Here is a 15,993-nt window from a genome sequence, read left to right as displayed (position 1 = left end):
TAGCTTTATATAGTAAAAGTTCATTTCCCACTCATGTCGTATGGATTGGGTGATCCTTTTCCATCCTGTAGCTAAGACATCTAGGACCAATGGTGTTTAAGTAGCTACAGAGGGGGAAAAGAGATCTGGATTGCATAGAACATTTTTAAGGATCAGGCCTGGAGTGGCTTATAGCAGTTCTTCTCAAATGATCCAAGGACCAGGTTTAAAAAAGTTTTTAATCTGTCATGAACCAATACTTTTGTAAAATGCAACAAAAGTGAATGACTAGAAAGAGGAAATGCTACTTGGATATAGTTGCAGTATCAAATAGCTTTAAAAGTCCCTGGTTGCTTACTTTTAAATTTCTGTAATTAGCTCATTGCAAACTGGTAACAGTTTGAAAATAAGCACCAGTACATGCACCGCACTTTGAGCAGGACTGGCTTGAGTAATTGGGTCTGCATCCTATTGGCCAAAACTCAGTGACGTGGCCCCAATCCAATTGTGAGTGTCAGGAAGAGGAGACCGTGTGCTAAACTCACAGCATTGTCTCTGTGACATGCTTTATGTTTGGGTTTTATTCCTTTTTTGTCCCTAGGATCAACCAGTTGTTTAAAAGTTTATTGTCTCTTTTATTTTCATTGATCTCAAAAACAAAAATAAAAACAAAAACAAAAAGCCATTGCAGGGCAGGAGGGAAAGGAGACTGGGGATATTGTCCTATGTAGTGTTTATGCAATTATGATTCTCCCCAGTTTTATAGATCCTGACCTTGGGTAAAAATTTTGTTTAAGGGCTCATAGGTCAGAATGATGCTTCTGTAACATTCCAGATCTCTGCTGCATGTGCCAGGTAGCTACTGTTACTGCTTCAGACCCTGCAAAAGGACCCCTCCCCCCTTAACCCATCTACCATGTATCATCAAAGTGATTAGAATCACCTCATGTTTTTATTGGTTATGAATATTCATGGGATACAAAGCTGATTGTCACCCCTCGTGCCCATGATGTGAAGGCCGGATTCATACTGGCCGCATAACCCATTACCACAAATTGTGTTTGTACTCCATGTCCCCCACCCAGTTATCCCCAACCTCCCTTCCCTCCCCCATCTCCCCACTCCACTTTGTAGCCCAAGGTACGTTCTCTGCCTCTGCAAGTCCAATGCACCACTGTGGTCTTTCTTTCCTTCCTTCTTTCTCTCTTAGCTCACACTTATGAGTGAGGATATGTGGTATTTATCCCTCTGTGCTTTGCTTATTTCACTCAACATAAGTTTCTCCAAGCTCATCTATGTTGTTACAACTGGGAGAATTTCATTCTTTTTTTTTTTTTTTTTTAAATTTTATTTTGTCAATATACAACGTAGTTGATTATTGTGGCCCATTACCGAAACCGCCCCCCTCCCTTCCAACAATGTCTTTTCTGTTCACTTGTCGTATCAACTTCAAGGAATTGTAATTGATGTGTCTTCTTCCCTCCCCTCCAGGTTGTTTGTGTATTTATTTATTTATTTTTAGCTCCCACAAGTAAGTGAGAACATGTGATATTTCTCTTTCTGTGCCTGACTTGTTTCACTTAATATAATTCTCTCTAGGTCCATCCATGTCGTTGCACATGGCAGTATTTCATTCTTTTTTATAGCTGAGTAGTATATTCCATTGTGTAGATATACCACATTTTCCGTATCCACTCATCTGATGATGGACATTTGGGCTGGTTCCAACTCTTAACTATGGTAAAGAGTGCTGCGATGAACATCGGAGAACAGGTATACCTTTGACTTGATGATTTCCATTCCTCTGGGTATATTCCCAGCAGTAGGATGGCTGGGTCATATGATAGATCTATCTGCAATTGTTTCAGGAACCTCCATACCATTTTCCATAGAGGCTGCACCATTTTGCAGTCCCACCAACAATGTATGAGAGTTCCTTTTTCTCCACAACCTCGCCGGCATTTATCATTCACGGTCTTTTGGATATTAACCATCCTGACTGGGGTGAGATGGTATCTCAGTGTGGTTTTGTTTGCATTTCCTAAATGCTGAGTGATTTTGAGCATTTTTTCATGTGTCTGTTGGCCATTCATATATCTTCCTTTGAGAAATGCCTATTTAGCTCTTTTGCCCATTTTTTAATTGGGTTACTTGTTTTTTTGTTGTAAAGTTGTTTCAGTTCCTTGTATATTCTGGATATTAATCCTTTGTCAGATGTATATTTTGCAAATATTTTCTCCCACTTTGTTGGTTGTCTTTTAACTCTGTTAATTGTTTCTTTTGCTGTGCAGAAGCTTTTTAGTTTGATATAATCCCATTTGCTTATTTTTCCTTTGGTTTATGACAGAGTAGTATTCCGTGGTGTATATATACCACATTTCCTTATCCAATCATCCATCAATGGACATTTAGGTTGGTTCCATGTCTTGGCTATTGTAAACAGAGCTGTGAGGAACATGGGAGTGCAGGTATCCCTTCGTCATCATGATTTCCATTCTTCTGGGTATATACCCAGAAGTGGGATTGCTGGATTGTATGAAAGATCTACCTGTAGTTATTTGAGAAAACTCCATACTGTTTTCCATAGTGTTTGTACTAATTTACAGTCCCACCAACAGTGCAGGAGTGTTCCCTCTCTCCATACCCTCGCCAGCATTTGTTATTCACTGTCTTTTTGGCTAGAATTACGTCATCTTTGAAAAAGAGCCAGATTATAGGGTTCTCGTGACAAAGCCAGAGAATGGAACTCTAAATATATTTATAGGCTGCCAAAATCCTGCAAAAATAGTTCATTTCAACACTCATTAGAAAATGATCAATGAGGAACAGAAGTGCTCACCTCAACATTGCAATAATAAAACTTTGTAAGACTAATCCAAGTAAATTAGGCTTTTTAGAAACATGATGTCAATATAGTTAAGAGCAACTTTGCTGAGGTCCATATGCTATAAATGATAACTGTGCTGGGGCAGGTAATGACTGTGCCCTGCCCAAATCCCCTCAGATTCCCTTCCCCTGTTTGTTGTCTGCTCCTGGATTCAGTGCACATTTGCTCCGAACACCTTAGCTCTCATTTGGGGGCCTGCCTGAGGGCTTCTGGAGCATACCTTTCCGGGTGGTAAGGAGAGCCAGAAGCTCTGGGACTTTGTTCCCTGGGCAGCCCTTAACCAATGACCAATAGACACAGGAGTATGACAGCCTCCACTCCTTTGCCTGGGTTGGGAGAACTCTATGGCGTAACTTATACTCTAGACCTCCCCTGTGGGATCAGACAGAAGATACCTTCTGTGAGACTTGAGATCACAGCCCCAGTTTTTCTTGGAAACACGTTCTTAATAAATTACTTGTACACAAATCCTCATTTGAAGATCTGCTTCTGGGGAACCCAACTGAAGACAGGCATCTTCTAGAACCAGCACCCCAGCAAAGCAGTCCCTGTGCTGATGGAACAGCTATCTCCTAGACAGCAAGATCCAACCTCAGCTGGACTCTCAACACTGCTGGGCAATCCTTTCAGCTCTTTCTCATTCCCTACACCTGATTTCCTCTTTAAGACCCTTAGGAATTTGAGGTAGGCCATCAGGTGGCCTCTATTCTCTGTTTGTAAGACCCTATTACAAACATTTTGGCATCAGTCCTCCACCTTAGCTCCTTCTCAGACGAAAGAACAACTGTTCCTGCTTCTGGAGGCTGGATTTAATCCCTTCCCCTGGACCTTGCTCATCAGTGACTTTCTCTTGACCTTTATCATCCTCTTCACCTAGGCTTATAAACATGCTTAAGTATTGTTCAAATTGAAATAAGATACAGCCCTCAATTTTTCTCCATATCGAATATCTCCAAAGCCAGCTATCCTTTTTCTTTATTCTTAGTCAGGGGTCTCAGAAGAGATGAATTCACTTGCTGCCTCAACTCTTCATTCATGCCACACCCCGCAGTGACCTGGTTTTTGAACAGACCCAAAATCTATTGAAACTCTTCTCTCTGAGATCAGTGATGGCTTTTAAATTCTTTATGCCCCGCCTTAAGAGCTGGCTATGTGCCAGGCCCAATGTCAAGCACTTGATGTGTATTTCATTGTCACTGCTACCTTCAGTCTTCTCTTCCTTTAAATCTCATGATCCAAGCCTGAAACTTCAGAGACTCCACCATTCGTCTTTTCCGTCCTACCGTATCCAATCCGTTAGCAAGGATGCTTTTGGCCCTATTACTAAAATACATTTTGAACCCCTCTTTTCTTTATCTCCATTGCCAACACCTTTGTTCAGGTCACCATCACCACTAGCCTTTTCATCATTCTCTCTTTTCCCTATTTGTTCTAGTACAGTTCACTTTCTGTATAACAGTGATAGTGGGCTCAATAAAGCTCAAGCTGGGCAACTCCACTGCTGAAACCTTCCAAGGATTCCCATTAAACTTAGAATAAAACCAGGAACTCTTGCCAAAATGGCCTACAAAGGCTTTGCTAGCTTCTGCCTATCTTTCTCACCTCATCTCATGTATGCTCAGGCTGCATTGTTTTTCTTTGAGTTGCAAGAACATAGTTTTTAACCTCGGGACCTTTGCACACGCAGCCCCGTCTGCCTGGAATGTTCTTTTCCTCAGTCTCTTTTCATCCTATCAATCCCAGTTCTTCTTGGAGAGATGATTCTGCCGCCTCTCCTCTCATTATTCTCTTCCTTGGTCTTTTTTTAAAATAACACTTAACAAGGTTTCTAATTATCTTGTTTATTTGTTTACATGGCTTTGACTGACCCTCCCCCAATGATAAGCTCTGAGGGCAGGGACACAGTCAGTCTATTCATTGTTTTCTCCCCAGTTAAACTGGGGATGGAATGGTGCTGGGACTTAATAGATGCTTTAGGCATCCAGCTCAAACATTTCCTTCCCTGTGAATCCCTCAGCACCACAGGAGAGTTAGGGACACCTTCCTCTGGAGTCCTATAGAAGTTTGCGTAGTTACTTTTCCAACGGCACATAAAACTAATAACCATGTTGTTATTTGTTTGTCTCCTCCACCAGACTGTGGTGAAGAGGCTCATAGAAAACAGAACTATATCTTACTTATTTTTAAGCCCTTAGCATCTAGCACAGTGCCTGAATCATAGTAGGCACTTGATAAAATAGGTGATGAATGAATAAATGAAATGTTATTCTCATGGGAAAGGGTGACTTAGCTAAAAGCAGGAAGTGACAGGTGGATGCCAGAAATTTCTGTGAACAGAAGAGCATATAGCAAGCACTCTTTTGAAGATGGAGGTCTGAATTCACTTGTCGGGCTAGATAGTTCCTTTATTTTTCTATGGAAAATACTGTGGGGAGAAAAAAGCTGTTGAGCTACACAAGTGTGAAACAAAGGTTCCTTTTTGAAATGGCAAGTCTGGAGACAAGGCGATGCTACACTGTTTTGTGTAATTATGTAAAAGGTTTTTTCCTTGCGGGTGGAGTTATAACTCTGAACATTTCATTTTTGAAAAATTAGTATTCCTTTCTCTGGGTACACATGGAAGTAAGCTAAATTTCAAGGAGGGAGACATACTCATGGCCATTGCGTCATGGCATAGTACCAGGGACTAAGGAGAGAACTGGTTTGGCTCATGTGATCACAGACGATATCCAGTTTTGACTTTTTGTTTGTTTTGGACTTTGCCATTATCTTGTTATCCCAAATCTTTTTTTAAAAACTTTTTTTTATTGGTTATGAATATTTGTGAGATACACGGCTGATTGTCACCCCTTGTGCCCATGATGTGAGGGACAGATTTATACTGGCAGCATGCCCATTACCACAAATTGCATTTGTACCCCGTGTCCCCCACCCAATTATCCCCAACCTCCCTCCACCACCCCCTTCCCCCCCCCACTCCAGTTTGTAGCCCAAGGTATGTTCTCTCCCTCTGCAAGACCAACACACCACTGTGGTCTTTCTTTCCTTCCTCCTTTCTCTCTTAGCTCCCAGATATGAGTGAGCACATGCGGTATTTATCCCTCTGTGCTTTGCTTATTTCACTCAATGTAAGTTTCTCCAGGCTATCCCAAATCTTTAATGAATTTTTACTGAATATTATAATCTTGCCTGAGTGTGTCCTTGGAAATGAAGGGATGGGCCTGGATTTACATTTGGGACAAGGGAGAATGGTAGTTTGGGAGAAGCAGATTTCAAACTAGTAAGAGCAATGGTATGGAGTCAGGCCATTGGTAAGGAGGCGTGTGGCCACTAGGCTGGATTCCGCCTTAATTCTTCAGGATTCTGAGAAATGCTTGGGAATGGGAACCTGACAAAACATGGGCTTCCTGTGGCAAAGATGGTTGAGGCATCTTCCAGATTGGAGAGAAAGAAATAAGACTACCTTTCTTCACAGATGATATGTCCCTATATAAAGAAAACTCTAAGGAATCCATACACACAAAAAAGACCTGTTAGAACTAATAAATTCAGCAGGGCTGCAGGATACAAGGTCAATATGAAAAAATCAATTGTATTCCTATACACTAACAATAGACAATCCAAAAATTGAATTAAGGTAATTCTATTTACAATAGCATCAAAAAGAATAAAAACAAATAAATTTAACAAAAGAAGTGCACTTGTACACTGAAAACTATTTTAAAAATCTATAAAACATTTTTGAAATAAATTTTAAAAGACCTAAATAAATGGTAAGACACCTTATGGATCTCATGTTAATGCATTGGAAGACTTAATATTGTTAAGATGGCAATACTTCTCAAATCAATCTTCAGATTCAGTGCAAACTCTATTAAAAATCCCAGCTTGGGGTTGGCCAGTTAGCTCGCTTGGTTAGAGTGTAGTGCTGATCACACTGTGTTTAGATCCTCATACAGACCAGCTGCAAAAAAAAAAAAAAAAAAATCCAGCTTGTTTTGCTGAAATTGATAAGCTCATCCTATAATTCGTATGGAAATGCAAGGGACCCAGAATAGCCAAAACAAGCTTGAAAAAGAAGAAAAATGTTGAAAAGATTCACACTTCTTTATTTCACACCTTATGATGAACTTACAGTAATCATGACAACGTGGTACTGACGTAAGGATGGTGTGGATAAAACAAACTTTCTCTCACTATACTCCCACGGCTCACTTCTGACGCCAGATGTGTGGGGATTTCTCCCCACCAGCAAGCAAGCAATCAATTCTGCAGTGGACACCAGCTGGGTGTCCTCCAATTCAATTGACATTGCCTACCTGGATTAATTTGCTAGAGCAGCTCACAAAACTCAGGGAAACACGTTTACCGGTTTACTATAAAGGATATTACAAAGGATACAGATGGAGAGGTGTATAGGGGAAGATATAGGGGAAGGGGTGTGGAGCTTTCCTGCCTTCCCTTGGTGCGCCACTTTTCAAGAACCTCTACATGTTAAGCTATCCCAGAGGCTCTCTGTACCCTGTCCTCTTGGGACTTTTATGGAGACCTTATTGGCCAGGAATGATTGAAGCATGGATAACCAAGAAGAAATATGAATAGATAAAAAGCGTATGATCTAATACTAATAGGCTGAGTGGGAAAACGCAGCAAGGCCTGTCTGTTCTGATTCCTCTTGGCCTCTCTGTGCAGCATTCCTTCATTCCGGGTATAGGGCAGGATCCCTCCTGAAATGGGACCTACAATCAGACAAGGTAGGTCAGAGAATTTCTTTATGGCCAACTCCAAGACAGAAAGGTGGGGGAAGATTAGATGAGCCAGGAACCATGGATAAAAAGCTATATATATAACTATATATATAATATACATATTCTAGAATTAGTACTGATTGTTGCACAACTTTGTGAGTGTACTAAAAACCACTGATCTGTACACTATATAAGGATGAATTTTATGGTATGTAAATTTTATTTTTATTTTATTTTATTTTTTTTTGTCATTTTTTCGTGACCGGCACTCAGCCAGTGAGTGCACCGGTCATTCCTATATAGGATCCGAACCTGCGGCGGGAGCGTCGCCGCGCTCCCAGCGCAGCACTCTACCGAGTGCGCCACGGGCTCGGCCCGTAAATTTTATTTTTTAAAAAAGCAGAGTCACAAGATGGGAAAGGTACCACCTCACATGCCAGAGAATAAGTAAGATGCTGGGTTCCAGAGGCAAGTCCTTCTGTGAAGTGATAATGAGAGGCTCCTGAGGCACTGGGGACCAAGGGCAGGGGGCATCACTGCATGTCTGACCAGGTGGAGTGGCAGAGCTGCAGGTCACTGAGACATGTGGACAGAGCAGCAAGGAGGCTGGGGCACAGGCAGTGCTGTGGATGATCTGTGATCTGCATCTCTTTGGGGTCACCCAGTGAGACATGAGAAGGAAGGAGAGTGGAAATCCTGCCATTTGGCTCATGGTGGGATACTGAACCACACACTTGGGCACATGCCTTTGAAGTGAACTATATAGGTGCCAAAAAATAGTGGTGCCCAGGAGACATTTGAGTCATGTTATTATTTAGCTACAACCACAGTTAAGAAGGCCGGGACACATAAAAATAAACCATTCAGTTGTAGAATGATTGGGCAACATACCTTTAGTGACAGTGATATTTCCAGAAATTATCTGTAGGATTATACAAGTCTAGACTGAAGAAAAGGCAAATATCTTCATGTCGTTGGATTTTATTTGTTGTAATCTATAATATCAAATGTGCATCTTGCCAAATACACAGGGGCCATTGCAGTTAATCATTGATTTAAAGTGGTAATATTGCATTACTCTCATGCATAGAGAAATGGAGGTGTGGACGTGGGGGAGAGAAAAACAGGAAGCAACAACAATATTGATAAAAAACAAAGGATAAAAATTATTCTTGGTCCCTATTAGTCAACTGACCACAATTTAACCACCTGTTCTCCTATTTCCCACGATAGTAAATTTAGTGAAATCAATATTCTCACTAACCTTGTTGTGATTAAAAGCTACTGGCCCTGGGAGGGTAGGTAGTGCTATTGCCTGATGCTGTGATACAGAGAACTGCAACCAATCCTTCAGTAGAAACCATCTATCTCATTAGTTGAGGTTTACCAATATTGCGAAATGTTATATTTTTATTGTTGTCAACTGATTATCCTTTTAAAATAAAATCACCTATGCCTTACAAAATTTTGGTACTACTACTGTGGTAGATGTTATGAAAAAATTTGAATTATTCTCTGCCAAAACTGGAGGCCTGGATTGGACAAGTGAAGCTGTGGGCCAAGTGGGGGTGAGCTGGGCAGGGCGGGCCACACTTGCACGCCAGTCTTTTTAAAGATGCCAGCATCTTCTGGGGAAGGAAGGGTGTCATCACATGGCATGAGTCCCAGGGGACAAACCTTGTCATCTCCTCTCCTGGATTAAAAATGAGCATTGATTTGATCATAGTTGTGGGTCAAAAATTAAAATTTAACACAGAAGTGAACACTCCGAGAAAATAAAGTGTTTTCATAGATCATACCTAGTTTCTTTTTCAACCTCTTTCTCTGTTTTTTTTTTTTTTTTTTTTTTTTTTTGTTGTTGTTGTTTTGTTTTGGCAGCAGACTGGTACTGGGATCCAAACTCCGCTTGACCTTGATGTTATCAGTACCGTGGTCTAACCAAGTGAGCTAACTAGCCAGCCCAGAACTTCTTTTGTTTTGGTGCTGGCTGGTACTGGGATCTGAACCCTTGACCTTGGTGGTTTCTTTTTCATAATCATTTCTTCCTAACTAATCATTCTTCATTTCTTAATTTGTCTTCTCTGTCAGCCTATAAGATTTTTTTTTTGTGGTTACATATTTACACATAATGGTAGAAAGAGTTATCAATTAATTTATTTACAAATTTTTATAATATGACTTATTTTACTCTTTGCCCTAATTGTAGGCAGACCTAGGATAGAGTAGAAACAATCAAAGAGGAACTGGAAAGAAACTTGTAACTTGGGGCACATGGTAAGAGCCTTATCCCTGAGGGCATTCATGGAAGGGACAATGGTATAAGCAGCCCGGCTCTCCCTGTTGGTTTTCATGCAGCGGATCAGGGGAAACACATGGAATTCGGAGCCTGAAGACCTAGATTAGAGTTTCAACGCAGCCACTTCCCAGGCATGTGTGTTTTATCATTTATAAAATGGAGATAAATAAACAACATCCGCTTTATAAGGTGATGAGTTTTAAATGAGATTATGTATGTGAAAGCACATTTTCCATTGTAAAGCTCGGTATGTGTGTGCACTTCTTGTCTATACCACTACGGTTCTCTCTTTTCATTGCTGAGAGCATCCTGATTATATATAGGGTGTTTGATCTTAGTTAATCATTTCTATTTCATTCGTCCTCTGCTATTTATTTACTTATTTTTTAGCTTTCTTTGCAGCCGTGAGACCCAGTTCCAGCCAGAGACGTAAGAGGAAGTCAGCTGGTAGCTTCTGGGAACGAGTTTCCTCTCTGAGAAGAAAAGCCCTTTTCCCAGCATCACTGCTATTCCTTCCTGTTTGGATGCTCATGAAAGATCCTGATTCTTGGAGCTGTGGCAGCCATCTTGGGAACATGAGGTAAGAAGCATGAGTATGAAAAGCTAACTTGTTGAGAGTGGCAGAGTAGAAGAACTAGAAAGAGCCTGGGTCTTTTTGACTTCATAGAATTTCTGAGCCAGCCCAGAACTACCTCCCCTCAGGTCCCCAGGTTTGTGAGATGATTAAATGACTTTATTGATTGAGCCACTGCTAGTCACGTATTCTCTTACTTGCAATCAAATGCATCCTAACTGATATCATACTTATATGTGCTTATATGGGGGCATACAGGTGAGTGTGGTTCCCTGAAGGCACTGTGGTATAGTAGGAAAGAGCACTAAATTTGAGAGTCAAAAGCTGGGGATAATTGGCTCTGAATTAACATGCTGAGCCTTGACTTACTGATTTATGAAATGAGAATAATACCACTTAACCCACAGGGCTGTTGGGAGGACTAAATAAAATAATGCAAATGAAAGTGTTTTGCAGATTAGCAAGGGCTTTATAGATGTAACATGTTAGATAGCCTCCTGCTCTTTGGCTGTAGTGGAGGGATGAAGGCATGCAGGTAGGAAAGATTTAAGTGAATTTTATTTTTGCTAACACTACTCCCCCACCCCTCCTTAGGGATCTCCACTGAAATATGCCCAAAAGTCTCAAGCTTCCCCCTCAATGTCCCATACCCCCTAGCTCCGCATTTTCTATACTTTAAGATTCTTTGTTTCTTTTTTCAACTTCTCCCAATAAGAAATGGACTTATGCTCTATCCTACTGGGCTCAGTTAATTGTCATTCACCAACCCAGTATGTGTTGGTATATATCAGGGGCTTCCTGTGTTACCCTTTCCACAAGTAAGTGTGTGTTTTTATGGGGCCCTTAAACTGACAAAGTGACAACGGTAGTAGAAATTTCAGGGAACTATGGCAAGAGGTCAAGGAAAAGTACTTGGCTTCTTGGTGCTTCTGGGAGACCCCAGTTGGAAAGCCTGCTCAGTTCACAACTATTCCCCTCTCTGGGAAGGACCTAGTCCACAGATGTGCACCCCAGTAGCCTCCTCTATGCTAGGTGACATTGCTCCTGGACAGGAGTGGGTGATTGACTCAGGCTGGTGCAATTAGAACCCTGAGGTCCTTAAAACTGGAGTTGGGGAAATAGATTTCATCACTTTCTAGTGAGTTCTGAGTTTTTAGTTATGGTTATTTCTGAGGCCCACCTGCACCCCTGTCCTTCCTGTCACAATATGAAACCTTCCCAGTGACTCCCTTTGTCTTGGTTTGGGTTACCTCAACTCCAGATGCTGAGACGAGGACTTGGTTGCAGGTGGTTTACTTGGGGGATGATTCCAGAGAAAACCAGCAAGGGAGTGGGGAAGTGAAACAGGGAAAGGAGAAAGCCAATAAGGTATATTAATGACCAGATCCCGACTTTGGGTGACTGGGGCTCAATCCTGCTGGGGGCCCTTAGCAAACTGTAGGCAACACCTCAAAATCATCTGACAGGGAGGTGGGGACACTTATCACCTGACTTCTGTCCCCACTGGATGATGCTTGTCCCTAGGGGTTTTTCACTCTGGCACCTATGGGCCATGTCTGCAGCTGCTGGATGATTCTGAGAGTCCCAATGCAGAGAAGAGAGATTCAGGTTTTTGAGGCATGAAGCTGACAGTGTAGTGGGAACTGTCCACAGCTTCAGGAGAACTCAGCTGGGCAGGGGCACTAAGAGAAAGGCATTAGCAGTGTCTGCCACACCCTTTCTTGACTTAAACTAGTACACTTTGGGTGTCTGTCACTTATGATCAATGGAGTCCTCATTATGCAGCTCACCTCATTTCTTCCCACGGAGGCAGCCACGCCCATATTGGGCCAGCCCCGTGTTCAAGGCATTGCTGCCAGGAACACTTTCCTCAACATATACACCATGTGACTACTGAGAGGTTATGGGGCAGAAGGACTGTGCCAGAATGTATTGGTAAGGAGTAAAAAATGGCCCATTGTTGTTGGTGGTCCATGGAGTGATGCCATCTTTTACTGATGAAGAGCTCTGCACATGTAGCAGTAGCTAAACACCTGGGGAGACATTAAGGTGCTCACTGTATTCTCTTCTCCATTGTATAAATAGCTCACTTTTGGCACCATATGAACTCAAATCATGATGTCTACACTGAATTTTAAAGACATGATTTTTCATTTAAAATTTTTATTTATTATTAGCATATTCATTTTTAAAAATTGTGTTTTTTTTAATGCCCTTTGCCTGATCTATCACTTCCCACACTCCCTCCCTCCCTTCCCCCCATCTCTAGCATCCTTAGGTTTGTTCTCTCCTGAAAGTTCAACATATTGTTGTGGTCTTTTCTTTCTTTCCTTCATTCCTTCCTTCCTCCCTCCCTTCCTCTCTCCCTCTGTAGTAGTCAGTTATGAGTGAGAACATGCAGTAGTTTTGTTTCTTTGTCTGGCTTATTTCACTTAACATAATATTCTCCAGACTCATCCATGTTACTCCAAATGGCAGAATTTCATTCTTTTTTCAGCTGAGTAGTATGCCATTGTGTATATACACCACATTTTCTTTGTCCAGTCATCCATTGATGGACACATATTTTGACTAATGTAAATAGAGCTGCAATGAACATGGGAGTGCAGGTATCTCTTTGACATGATGATTTCCATTCCTTCGGATATATACCCAGTAGTGGGATTGCTGGATCATATGGTAGATCTATCTGTAGTTGTTTGAGAAACCTCCATACTGTTTTCCATAATGGCTGTGCTAATTTACAGTCCCACACCAGCAGTGTAGAAGAGTTCCCCTTTCCCCACATCCTCACCAACATTTGTTATTCTCAGTCTATTCAATAATGGCCAGTCTAACTAGGGTGAAGTGGTATCTCAATGTAGTTTTAATTTGCATTTCTCTGATGACTAGTGATGCTGAATATTTTTTCATGTACCTCTTGGCCATTTGTACGTCTTCCTTTGAGAAATGTCTATTCAGCTCCTTTGCCCATTTTTTAATTGGATTATTTGTTTTTTTTTACTGTATAATTGTTTGAGTTCTTTGAATATTCTGGATATTAATCCCTTGTCAGATGTATAATTTGCAAATATTTTCTCCCATTCTGTAGGTTGTCTTTCTACTCTGTTGATTGTTTCCTTTGCTGTGCAGAAGCTTTTAAATTTGATATAAATTTGTTTATTTTTTCTTTCGTTGCTGGTGCTTTTGGGGTCGTATTCATAAAGTCTTTGCCCAGTCCTATTACCTGGAGTGTTCCCCCTATATTTTCCCTTAGTAATTTAATGGTTTCAGGTCTTATATTTAAGTCTTTAATCCATAATTGTGGTTCATTTCAGTTTGGGGTTCACTGTTAAGTTCTATTCATGTGCTGTTTAAAAGAATCATGTCCATTTTGAGTTTATTTTGGTATATGGTCACAATTCTTTTTAACAGCACATGAATAGAACTTAACAGTGAACCCCAAACTAAAATGAACCACAATTTCTGCTGACCTCCTAAACTCCCAGAAAGTTTTTGTTGTTGTTGTTTGTTTGTTTGTTTGTTTGTTTGTTTACAGACCTGAAAACAAGCCAACTGCTTCTGTTTGAAATGCATTCAGCTGGAGGGAGCAGAAAAATGACTTCAGGGGCTCATACAAATCAGAGCTGCTTTTCCTGGCATAACAAGAAGACTGAGAAGTAGTGTTGCTGGTAACTGTTCAGTGGCTCAACTGTGCTGGCAGGACTCAGACATGGGGCTCACTTCCACCCAGTGGGTGAATTTGAAGTCTGTCCACTCTGTTTAATACTTCTGCTGAAGGTGAATTCTATGTAAAGGTAATTTCAGAGACTGGAGAAGTTAAAAAAAAATTAAAGTTGCTTTGAAAATGGTGAGTGTGTGCCTTAGGATTTGGCAGGGTTCCATTTGAAAAATGTTTTGCCTTGTACCTGGTCCTGGCCCTTGTCATATTTAAAATAGATATTTCTTCTTTGTTTTGTTTTGTTTTGCTGTCTCCTGTGCTCTGGGTTCAAAATCATCACCACCAGTAGAGGCATTAAAGCAGTGTGAGCAAGGACTCTGGGCCCAGGAACCACACCAGCCAGTCATTTTTGACCTACAAAAAGGGCAGTGTCATATAGTTCAACATAATAGTATAATTATCATCCTTTGATGACTATTAAGTGCTGATTATTAAATAACTTTAACAATTCCCAAGTGACCACGCTAGGATTCAAACACTGACGTCAGTGTCCCTGCTGAGAGATACGGTGCCATGCTGCCTACCCCAAATTTTATTGAGCACTCCTCATCTTCTGGCCTCCAGGTAATAAAGCTAAAGATAGACTTTTCCTACTTTTTGAACTTCACTATACCCCCTCAGACTATGTGAGAAAATGCAGCCAGCATCTGCTGGAAGATTAGGAGGGCAGTAAACTACCATAGCTACCTCCTGGCTGACATTTGAGCCCTGCTTTCGGCACGGTCAAGCCTTTTGGAGGCAGCCAGCGTATGGCTTGTATCAAACTCTATATTTAGGAAGAACAACTGTGAGCTATGACAGGAATTCTCTTTAACACTTATCCTTAAACTGAGTTCCCCTTCAGCCCTGAGCCAGGATCAGCTCCTGATACTGGGAGAGGCACAGAGCACTCGAGCTATTTCAGCTACATGAAAAGCATCGGAATTGAGATCACAGCTCAGAGGACACCAGGCATCCCTTCCACCCTCCAAGGAGCTTTGTATTATTGCACCTGGCTGCCTGGAACTTTCCTCAGGCAGTAAACAGATACATAAAGCAGGTAAGCGGAAGGGCTCAGCTCTGGCAACTGGGCTTTCTAAAGGAAATTTCCTTGATACCTAACTTGGAGTGACTACTAATAACTTTGTAGGCTTGTAACCAGTGGGTGTAGCTTCCTTGTAAATTCACTGTTCATTGGTGGTATTGCTGCTTCTGTTTTATAAATTGCGAGGGAATGTGCTGAAAAAATATTGAGCTAAAGACAGTTTTCATTGAAAGTGACATTAACAAAATGTCCAAGGTCCAGACATGATAACTGCGACCTTGAAGCTGTGCTGACCAGGATTACAGCCGCAGACTGTTTCGGGCTCTAAGCTGAGAAATAATCAGGAAAATTTGGGGCAGAGAAAAGCTATAATGCTAGTTCTTTGTTTTACCTAAGTGCAAAATTATTGCCACAGTTGTTACACAGTAGAAGTTTAAAATGCTTTTCTCCTTTTTCTAAGTGCCAGGCTTGGTCTCAATGATAAAGTTCTATCATTGTCTTGTAAAGAGATAGAACCATCTTTTTGAAAGCTTCACTGTGGTGACAGTTGTCCTGTACCCAGCAGGGTAGAGGGCAGAACTTGCTGTCCCTTTCTTTGTGGGCACCAGGCTCTGGAGCATGGGATAGCTAACAGTATGTCTTCCCTCTGAGCACATTTAAGGCAGAGTGAATAAGGAGTTAGTCAGTTCAGACAGCCGAACATCTTTCTACACTCTTCTCAGGAATTATTTTTAGCTGCAGAACAGAAGATAATTCCCTTTGAG

The 15,993-nt window shown here is 41.3% G+C and overlaps 1 protein-coding gene and 1 long non-coding RNA gene across 3 annotated transcripts in view; both read left to right on the top strand.

The window, feature by feature from the left end:
* LOC134366625 (uncharacterized) overlaps positions 1 to 10,399 on the top strand; it is a 96,285-nt gene extending 85,886 nt beyond the window's left edge. The window contains exon 3 of the long non-coding RNA XR_010022349.1: positions 10,313 to 10,399. This is a non-coding gene — a long non-coding RNA (uncharacterized LOC134366625). The remainder of the gene's footprint in view (positions 1 to 10,312) is intronic.
* A 4,640-nt stretch (positions 10,400 to 15,039) lies between these two features.
* The window catches only part of SMPX (small muscle protein X-linked), a 55,368-nt gene continuing 54,414 nt past the window's right edge, over positions 15,040 to 15,993 (top strand). The window contains exon 1 of one of the 2 annotated variants that reach the window (XR_010022385.1): positions 15,040 to 15,244. The gene's annotated coding sequence lies outside the window, so the exon portion shown is untranslated. The remainder of the gene's footprint in view (positions 15,245 to 15,993) is intronic. The other variant, XM_063083855.1, reaches the window with a different exon arrangement.

This window comes from Cynocephalus volans, chromosome X (genome assembly GCF_027409185.1).
Source record: "Cynocephalus volans isolate mCynVol1 chromosome X, mCynVol1.pri, whole genome shotgun sequence".
NCBI classification, from domain to species: Eukaryota; Metazoa; Chordata; class Mammalia; order Dermoptera; family Cynocephalidae; genus Cynocephalus; species Cynocephalus volans.
This window is presented reverse-complemented; position numbering and strand designations above follow the sequence as displayed.